Source organism: Ailuropoda melanoleuca, chromosome 16 (genome assembly GCF_002007445.2).
Source record: "Ailuropoda melanoleuca isolate Jingjing chromosome 16, ASM200744v2, whole genome shotgun sequence".
Lineage (NCBI taxonomy): Eukaryota > Metazoa > Chordata > Mammalia > Carnivora > Ursidae > Ailuropoda > Ailuropoda melanoleuca.
The window spans coordinates 62,574,526-62,584,695 of NC_048233.1; the positions used below are offsets into that span (position 1 = coordinate 62,574,526).

General features: G+C 57.8%; 1 protein-coding gene across 5 annotated transcripts in view; it reads right to left on the bottom strand.

The window, feature by feature from the left end:
- The window catches only part of PAX6 (paired box 6), a 28,242-nt gene extending 18,764 nt beyond the window's left edge, over nucleotides 1–9,478 (bottom strand). The window contains exons 1-2 of one of the 5 annotated variants that reach the window (XM_011222741.3): nucleotides 9,329–9,478; nucleotides 2,407–2,590 (exon numbers count right to left, since the gene is read on the bottom strand). The gene's annotated coding sequence lies outside the window, so the exon portion shown is untranslated. Of the gene's footprint in view, nucleotides 1–2,406; nucleotides 2,591–2,689; nucleotides 3,089–3,747; nucleotides 4,279–9,328 lie in introns of those variants that run through there. The other 4 variants (XM_034645794.1, XM_034645793.1, XM_019797788.2 and 1 more) reach the window with 4 other exon arrangements.
- Nucleotides 9,479–10,170: the final 692 nt, after the last annotated feature.

The window sequence follows — 10,170 nt, forward strand, 5'->3', positions numbered from 1 at the left end:
CCTCCTGTCTCTCAGTCCCCACAACCACAGTCAGATCCAGAACAGACAGAAACCCCAACTTCTTGCAGAATGTGCCTCCCCCACCTCGAAGTGGGACTCTGAAACTGCAAAGTAGTAGCAGCCAGGGAGAGGGGAAGTGGACTTTCTCCTAGAAGGGGTAAAACTTCCCGAACCCTCTCTGTAACCCACACTATACTCAGTCACAACTGAATGCCCCCATCGTGGCCCATATGTGTCCGAAGCCATTAAAAAAGAAATTCACCAGCTCATTCCAGAGAGGCCTAGCCGATTAATTTTTGAAGCAATTGGGAAGGTGGAAGCATTTCAAGTTCCAATTCTGCTCCATTCCCACCTCCACCACCTCAGCTAAGAAGCTATTTAATTACTTAAGTAATCGTTAGCACTGAGTGCAAAAGCAACCCGGGAAGCTGGCCACGCAGACACCCGGAAGCAGTCGTGGGCAGGAAGGCTAGAACCCCCAGTTGCAGCCAGAACAACCCCCCCCCCCAAGCTCAGCCCAGGGCTTTCTACAACCCTAGTCCAGTCAGAGACTCACTTGGGGAAAGAGTCTCCAGACCCCTCGGAATCCAAGGGGCCATGGTCCTCTAGGCCACTGGGCCACTGCCACCCCCATCCCAGACTCAAGCCTCTACTTTCAAATGCAGTGGTTTTAATCACTTAATTCTCAAAATCCATCCCCAACTCCTTAGCTGGGGTGAAGGGGAGAGCTCACTTTCCGCCCTACCAGCCCTAGCCAAAGAGTAATTAGCAATTAAGATGACAAAGTTTCACTCTCTAGGGCCAAATAAGATAACAACTTATCAAATTGCTTTTGGACGTTTGCAAAGGTCGCCGGCTATAAAAAATGTAATGTCAACGGCAAACACTATTATTTCTCTCTGGTAAACTCACCGGGCTTTCAAGCTCTTTGCTTTTCATTTCATTTTCTGCTCCTGCCCCCTCCTCAAATCTTCCCAAATTCGAGTTAAATGTCCAAAACGGCTTAGGAAGCTTTAGAGAGTATGGGGGGGGGGGAGAAGAAACCACGTTCACTTTGTTTTTCAACTTTCTAGAAATCACTCATGACTGGAGGGCCGGGTTTAAGCACTCGAAAAAGAAAGCATTTCCACTTGAAATTCAACTCCATTTCCCCCCAATTACACTTGCTAAAATTCAGGGCTATTATGATCCAGGGAGACTGAGAAAATCTGCACAAGGAAAGAGGCAACAACTTTATGAACTTTGAAAAGACACTTTTCCTCCTGGGGTCTTAGAATCCAAAAGCTCTCAAATTACTCAGACTAATTAGCTGGGAGAGGATGTGATCAGACGAAGGGGAGAGCCAATGCTTTCATATTGATTCCCCCCCCCCAGCCCTCACAAAGAAAAAAAATCAGGAGATTCGTTTTGTTGTTGTTGTTGTTGTTGTTGTTTTTAAAGCAATCCACCTTTCCACCTCGAAACTTGTTGAAATGGCAACACCGGGTGCTGCTTTGTCAGAGGAAGACAAGGAAAAATACCCACCGAGGGCTGGGAGCTGAAGGATAGGGAAGACCCCAGCTTTCGAAGGGCGAGGGCGATGGTTGGGGGAAGCCTGGGGAGCAGAGAGTTTTCAAGTTCCGAGCTCTACGCTCAACTTGGGGGCAAGAGACTGGGGGCTTGATGGAAGCTGACAATCCTCCCGCTCGGCTCTGAGCTCCCTCGGAGCGCGCGTTCGCCCGCCTTGGCCTGGTGGCTTCCTTTCCGGCTCACGCTCGCTTGCTCTTTCTCTCTGCCTCCAGCGTGTGGCTGCCTTGCCGACTGACTATGCTCCGGCTGTCGGCGGGCGCGGTGCCCCTCGGCGCTCGAGTGCCCGCGGACTCTTCCGTGCCCGAGCCGAGCGCCGCACAAAGCCGGAGGGCGGGCGGGCGGCGGCGCGGCGAGCTGGCTCCTTGGCGCTCCCTCCGCACGCTCGCTCAGTGCGCGCTCGCTGGGCCCTTCGCTGGACAAAGCAGCCGGCCCAGCCGGGTATCCGAAGCCGTTCCCGGGCCTGGGGCACCGCAGAGCCTCTTCGTCCTCTGCCGCCGGCCGGGGGCATTTGGCGACGTTAGGGTCGGGAGCCGCGGCTGCTGCTGCGCCCGGAGCCTCGGTTCTTCCAGCGAGCCTAGCTCGTGCTGGCGCTGGGACTGAGCTGGCCGCCTGCCCCGAGCCCTGCGCCGCTCCCGCTCGCCGGCTGTCGCCCTCCGACGCGGGCTTTCGCTGGAAGTAGAAAGTTTGGGCTCCTGCGTGGAAACTTCTCCGGCCAACTCTCCCGGCGTAGCAGTGGGGGAGGGGACCGGCCAGAGGGAGGAAGGAAGGAGGGAGGAAAGGGGAGACCTGCCTGAATATTGCAATAAAAATGAAGCAAGAAGAAAGAAGCGGACTCACCTTTATGAGGCATCCTCTCTCGTCAAAGCTCCTGTCAAGAGTTTTGGTTGGTTGGGGTTTTGTTGTTGTTGTTGTTGCTTAAAGACCACAATGGTTTGCAATGACGGTGTTTTAAAGGAGTTGCTGGTGAGAGTTTTCTCCACGGACGCTGCTGGTTTGGTATGTGAGAGCAATTCTCAGATCCCTGGGAAGGAGACAGAGATTGACAATAAAATGGGCTGTCAGCGGCTGGAGAGTGAGAGATAAAGAGTGTGGGTGAGGGAAGTGGCTGCAGCCAGCACACCTATGCTGATTGGTGATGGCTCAAGTGTGTTAATGTGTGTGTGCCGGCGCCCGGCCTCGCCTCCACCGCTCCTCACTGGCCCATTAGCGAAGCCTGACCTCTGTCATCATCCTCCAGCAAAACACTTCCTCCTGCGCCTGAACCAGAGCGGGAAATGAGGCCGAGCCACGGTTCGCTTTTCAAACCCACTAATCACTCCGCAACATGCAAATGCACCGCTCGCTCCCACACAAAATATTGCTTTATGCAAAGCAGCGCCGGGGCCTCGCGCCAGCCGATTGGATGCTCCTTCTCCCCGCCTGGTGCAATTGGTCCGTTTGTTTGAATATGAATACACTTGTTTTCGGCTCGGATGGTGGGTCCCGGCTTCTCTCCCCGGCGTTGGGCCCCCGAGCCCGGGCTCTGGAGCTGGCGCTCGCCGACATCTCTATACTCCGAGCGCTCCGGGAGTCAGCGCTGCCCGCACTGTAGCCACGAACTTGAGGGGTCGAATGAAGGCCGCTGGGCGGCGGGTCGCGCCCCCCCCCACTCCCCCTAAGCTGGGCGTGGGACTCCCAGCTTGTGGAGGGAGCAAGTTTCTGCAGCTTCTCGAAGCCCTTTCTTGCCAACTCCAGCGCACCGTGGCCTGCCGCCCCGCCCCCGCCCCCTCCCCTCCCGCCCAACCTCATCCCGGCCTGGGCGCTGGGACGCGGAGCACCCCAGCGGCCGCGCCTTAGCCACCTGGCCGCAGGGAAGAAGAGAAAAGGGGCGTGAGCTGCACTGGGTCCCGGCCGCAACACTCCGGCGGAGGCCGAGGCGAAGCCTAGGCCGAGAGGAGGCCGCCTGGCTGGGAACACGGCGAGGCCCGGCGGCCTCCCTAGTCCAGGCCTCTGGGCCTGCCCATTCCCCCACTCTTGCTCCCCCGGCCCTTTCTTCAGTCCTTTCTCCTTTCGGAAGCCGCGGGGCGCAGCGGAGCGGAGGCACAGCCGGGGCTGGAGAGGCCCGAGCAAACACTCCACTTACTTTGTGTACAGAGGGTTCTTGTGAAAAGCCCTGAAGAGTCCTTACCAAACACTCACCAACTTCTCCCACGTGCCATTTGTTGACTAAGTGCGGCTGCTTTTCCAGGAGCCTGAGAGGAGGGGACTCGAGGGGGAGATGAGAGGGGAGGAGGGGTGGTGGAGGCCTGGGGTGGAGGAAGTTGACCAATGCTGGGGAAGAGTCGTGTGTATGTGTCCTCGCCAGCGATGCCGTGTGTCAGCGTGTGTCGATGTGTTCCACTGGTTATCTGTGTGTGATGCGTGTGTCTCCACACCGCGATTCCTTCTCCAGGGTCTGCTCAGTCCCAGGAGGCAGCTCCCCTCAGCTGTTGCCAGAAAACGGGGAGGAAAGTAAGCAAATGGCTTTTCTCTTCTGACCACACACCAGAAGTCCATTTGTTGAATGCCGGACGATTAGGACACACCTCAGTACACTCCAAAGGCGCCCCTTGGCGCACGCAGTTAAGGTGACAGGGGAGGGAGCGGCTGTCTAGTCCTGCGAAATCTGGAGTTATCTCGGAGTTTGCTGGTGGAGTTGCAGGGGAGGTGGAAGATTTGGGGTAGAGGACACACCCCAGGACCCAGCAAAGGAGAATGGGGATGGCATAACTGAGGCAGGAAGGCTGAAACGAAGCCACGCCGGGTACACTTGACTCCTCTGGACTTACGAAAAGTGCTGAAAGTCAGAGCTCATCAACAAAGTCTGTGCACCCTGAACTCGCAGCTGACAGGCGATGGGACAGCAGTCCCTGGGAGCTGCGACCAGGAGGACGTTGCAGGCTGCCTTGAGCTTCTGGCCTAGCGTGGGCCTCACGCTGTCCTCCCCAACCCGGACCCACTAACGCCGAGACCAAGGAGCCGGGGCAGAACTCCGGAGAAACGGAGGCCTCCTCCGCCGGCACCAGGCTTGGGCTTGCACAACCCGCTGATCATGTCCGCCTGGGGATGGCCCTTCCAGCATCCCAGGAGCACTCAGAGTGGGGAGAAAACCCAGGCCAGAAGCGAAGGAGGTGGCGCCAGGCGCTGGGGTCAGCGGCCTCCTGTGCGAGAATTCGTAAGACCGAGACTTTCAGAGGATCCCGGGAAGTGGGGCCGCGGTCTAGCGGGCTCAGGTCCCAGACCAGCAGGAATCCGCGTTCTTTTTTCTCTTCCTTTTTACTTCTCAAACAAGTGTTAAAGAAGCTTGAACTCAAGTCCACTGGGCATAAGCAAGGGGTGGGGGGAAGAGGCCCAGAGACTGTCCAAACTGGAGGCGAATATCATTTTTACAACCTTTCAATTAGCGACCGAGTGGATTAGCACCTTCTTAAGCTTTGCCTCGGAAAGAAGCAGCCATAATCTTGTTGCTATTTCCCCCCAGGGCACTGGCTCTTTGAATTAGCTCCTTCTCCCACCCGCAACCCCCACCTCACCTCGGAGAAAAGTTTTAACAACAAAAAATCATAACAGGCAAGGAGCCGGGAGTGAATGCCACTGACGTCATTGGGTGGGGGTGGGAGCTAGGGAAGGACTCTTGGAAACCCCTCTACACAAACAAGAAACAAAAAGGACTGGGCTGCTTCCAATGTGTCAATATTTTGGGGGGAGCCTAGCCTGGAGGGAGGCAGAGTTTTCAAAGTTTAAGGAGAGAGGGGTGGAGAGCGAGATGTCCTGTTCTCCCTGGAGGGAGAGAGTCTCTGGAATCTCGAGGAGGCTGGGAGTGCTGTTCTACTTGGTGGGGCGCCTCTCGCCCTCTGCCAAGTACCCATTCTGGTGGCGGCGCAGCCGGTTGCGGAGCTGGGACCGAGGTGCAGCACGGGAGGGCCAGAGGTGTATGTAAAATTGAGACCGCTCTCAGGTCGCCATTTTAATTGCGGCTTCCAACAGGACCGAGGCCCACTTGCTGCCCTCCAGGGCGGGGAAATCGCGCCTTCCGTTTCTAAGTCGCCTTTTCCCGCCTCCTGCCAGGTACTCCCGCTCCCCCACCCATTGGCGCCCGAGAGGGATGTCTTTTCGGCCTGTTCCTGCAGGGGCCGCCGGGGTCATCCCACCCGGTAGGGGAGGCTATCTGTGCCGAGGGAGTCACGCTGGGGGACGCCGCTCCCCCGACAGTGCCCACAGCCTCTGGCCAGTATTGGCGCGGAAGCGTGAGATCGGGCAGCAGCTCACCCCCAGCGGCCCTGGCATTTGCCTTTACCCACTTCCCGGGTTTTCGGTCAGAGCCGGCCTCTGGCAAGGCAAAGACGTGTCCGGTTCTTGAGGGATGTGTTTTCGGCTCCCGGCTTCGGAACCAAGAGTCTCGCACCGGTGTTGCTACACCTCTGAATGGCCGCTTTCACCGCCAAGCAGAGGCACGGTGCTGGCGCGCAGGGGAGGGTGGAGAGGAGCTTTTCTTTGAAGGAGGAAAGTCTCCGCAGACACCTGCTCACTTTGCAGTGCCTCAAACGACTGTGTCTCTGCAGGCCCTAGGAAGGTGGATTACCAGGATTGCAGAGCTGGTGAAACAGGGCAAACCAGCACCAAAGGCTAAGGCGCCCACCCCTGCCGCCCCATTCAGGGTGCCTCCTCAACTCGGAGTCTTTCTCTCTCTCCTTCCTCCAGCAACCTGCGGGTTTCCAGCTCACCCAGCAGGCTCGCCGAGCCCAGAGCGCTGGAAATCCGAGGAGAGCCGGGAGCCTGCAGGGTGGCGCCTCCAGGCTGTGGCCACGCTCGGCTGGGGGAAAGCCGCGGTGCTCTCCCCTTCCTCGACTCCTGCCAAATGACAAGTGTGTCAGGGCGCTCTCTGGGTTCAGTCTTCTTTCATTCACATTAGGCTGCAAGAGTCTGTCCTTTTCTTCTCCCCACCCCCCGCCAGAAAAATAATTTAAAAAAAAAAAAAGCATTGTCCAGCTGGGTCTCCCAGCGAAGAGATCCCTACAGCCTGCACGCAGGTGGGACTCCCAAGCCTTTGCTTCCAGGACCCTACATGCTATTGTCCAGACAAGGACCAGGTTTGTTTAAAACTCCTGATGTGTAGAATACTTCAAAAGCAGTGGTGCTCTGATTTTTGCAAATAGGGTTCTCAGGAAAGTTTGCTTTCCATTTCATCAACCTGGACGGTTCCCCATCTCTCCTTTGCCTGTAACCTCCTCCCTCCAGAGGCAAGAGTTCAGCGTTACACGAAAAGCAAGCCAAGGCCACCTCAGTCCTTCCTCCCTGGAGATTCCCTCTTAAAACAGCTGCTTATTTTAAAGTCCAGGGACTGAGTCCTGCAGTTTGTCCCGGAGTGAAGCAGGGAACAAGCGGGCTGGGAACTGGGGGCTCTGCTGGCGGATTTGAGGCTGGGGAAGGGGGAGGGAGCAAATGTCATGGCTGGCTCAGTCGAGCAGCCAGGGAACCGGAGCTAAGCGTATCGGGCTTTTAAAATGACATTGATTGGGACAAGCTGTTCCCCACCCCAGTAAGAGTTAATCTGCCTGTTAATCAAGGCACTAAGGGGCTCAATGCGAGTTTTATTAGCGATTGGAGACAGAGGCGGCAGCGAGGGATCAAAAGCCGGGATCCCAGATATTTGTCGCTGCGGCCACAAAAAAAAAAAAAGTATTTTCAATTAGAGAACAATTCGGCGCTTTTCATCACTTTCTAACTCTGACTCCTAGATGGTGGGCTTACAAACCTGGATCGTGGGGGAGGGAGAGGGTGGGAGGGATGGGGTGGGGAGGGAATCGAAGCCCGGGGTAGCCGAGGGGCGAGAGGCGGGAGAGAAGCTGCGGGTTGGCTTCGCGGAGTTCCGCCGGGGAGAGTTTAGGAAGCCTCGACCTGGGGCCCTGAAGTCTGAGATTCCTCCGGAGAGGAGAAACAATGAAAAATAAAACAACAAACAGCACCACCAATATCGGCATCCATCCCTTCTTGTCAGCTTCCCGCTGCTCAGGCCGCCTCTGGCGCCGGGTGGCGTCTGGGCCCAGCGAGCAGCAGCCGGGCGGGCCGGAAAGTTTGCGCAGCGCAGCGAGAGGGACTCTCCTTCCGTCTCTCCCGCGCTGCCCCCTTCTGCCTTGGAGGGGTGTTAGGTTCCTTCGGTTTTCCTTTCAGATTCTAAAATAAATAAAAGCCCAGGCCCTGGGGAAATTTGAATAGTAACTCATTCAATAATCCAAATTATATGAGAGGATCTGAGAAAAAAGGACAAGCCAACCACAGACGCCTCCGATCAAGGAGGGCACGGAAGTGAGAAGGCGACAGAGGAGGTCTCCAGCTCGCCCTGGGCGCAGGGAGAGGACTCTGGTCAGAGGTAATTATGTCACTGCGTTTTCTCGCCGTGACAGCCGAATAAACACGATCTCCAATAAACATCTCTAATGAGGGAGGAGGCCAGAGGATGACTGGGTTTGATTTATGACTGGAGGAGAAGGTCCACTTCCCACTGCGAAGCCGGCAACCTGCTTGCCGCCCAGCTCCGGAGACAGTAAACCGCGAAGGAGAGGACCCAGGCCCAGGTAAGGCGCACGGCCGGTTGGCCTCTTCTCTCACTCTGCGCTTCCCAGGCAAGGTGGGCAGGGCTGCCACCGCTCCCAGCTGGGCAATGATCCCAAGCACCTGTCACAGGTGCCTGACGTACAAACGTCCTCCGAAGGTGTCACGCGCAAATCTAGAGGGGGAGAGCCAGGGCACGAGTGGGAGCGAGGGGCGAGCCAGGGCCTGAGGCAGAGGCCTCCCGGGCCAGTGCCCCTGTGCCCTGCCTAAGCCCGCTTTGGAGTCTGCCACCGCTTGGGGCTGGACTTTCGGAACTCTAGCTCTGCGGAACCACCGGTTAGTCTGAGTTTGGGGTGCCTTCCCTGACCCACTTCGGAGAAACTTATGGCACCCGGCTTGGGCCGTCCCGGGGCAAAAGAGTGGCCCGGCGCTGCTCTCCCCGGCGCTCAGCGGCCAGGCTCCCCTGGCGCCCACAAGCTTCCCACCGCGACTGCGAGCGCAGCGCCCGCGGTAACCCGAGCCCGCGTTCTAGCTCAGTGAGAATCGCTAATTATTAGGTCTTCCGAAGTGAAGCTCAAATCACACGCTGGGACTTTACGCGCTGCCCGGCTCTGCGGGCAGCATTCTTTCGTCCTCCGCTCCCTTCTGAGAAACGAACTCCCATCTCTAAGACTTCGTTTCGGTCCAACCATTTACACTTCGCAACCGCTGGAAACTTTTGTTGCGCTCCGCCGGCCCCGCGGCGGGGAATTTCCACGCGCTCCGGGCTCTGGTGGGGACTTCACCAGTGCATGTCGTGAACTGTGATTCCGGGGAGTTCTGGGTGCAAACTGTATCCCCTCCTGCATTTCTCACGGTTGCGAGCGGCTTCTGCAGACAGCAGCAGCAGATCCCCGTCTCCCTCTCCCCGCAGCCCCCCCCCCCAGCTCAGCACCCAACTAGAAGTCCACTGTGGGAACTGGAACATTTTGCTACTTTTGCACAAAAGCACGTTCGGCAAAGACAAGACCCCCTTCCCCCCATACTATCCCGCCCTCACTAAATCCACCTTTGTAATGCCTCCTTTTAAAAGCAAAAGTCAAGCCCCTGGGCTACTTGGAGGCAGGCTTGGACTTGGGTGACCCATCGCAGGCAACGGAGAGGCGGCGCAGGCCCCGAATCGGACCCGGGCCGGAGCCTGGTTGGTTACCTGGGAGCGGAGGGCGGGGAGGCAGGTGAGCCTGGCGGCGCGGGTTCCCACACGTCTCACCGCCGCTCGGCAGGGGAAGTGGCAGATCTGACAGCCGCGTTCTACGCGAGGACCTGCCCCAGAGTTTAAATGTCAATGATAAGAAAAGAGGGTGCTCAGGCAGGCGCTAACTTTCCTTAATATCCGTGCCAGCGCGGTCCTCATTGGCTGCCCGACCCGCGTGACGTCATGGCGGCTAGAGTTGGGCTCAGCTCCGCGCAGACCTGCGCTGGGGCGCGGCGGGAGCCTTCCCCTCCCTACCCCGAGTCCGGCCCGCTCTGTGCCCAGCCGTGGCCTTTCTGAGCCCTGCCCGTGGCTACCCACGCCCAACCCGGCCCCAGTCCGCCCAGCCCTCCTTTAGGGCGTAGAGTCAATGCAGGAAACCAGTCCTCCCGAGTGCTCTCTTCCTTCCCGCTGGCACGCGGGGACTCTTCCCCTAGGCTGCCCAGCTACCTTCCCAGGTGCCCATCCGGTCCCCTCCTCCGTTCACAGAGGGAGTCATTTCATCAGAGGTACTTGGAGGCTGCGACCGTGTTGAGAAGGGCCTCTGGCTGGAATCATTTTCAGGAGGAGCTGGAGAAACGATGGGTACCCCAATCTGGCTTTCGTGCTTGCAAGTCACCAGCTGGGCCCAGACTAGGGCTCCGGGGAGAGGACAAGCGAGCCCTTACCCTAAGTTCCACCAAAGTCCTGGCCAGGCCAACTAGGTTCTTGTGAGGGATCCCCAAACGGTGTCTGCTCCTGGTTCCCTTGCCGCCTTGGGTGGAAAGGCTCCCGTCACCCAGAAAACATAGGTGATTTTA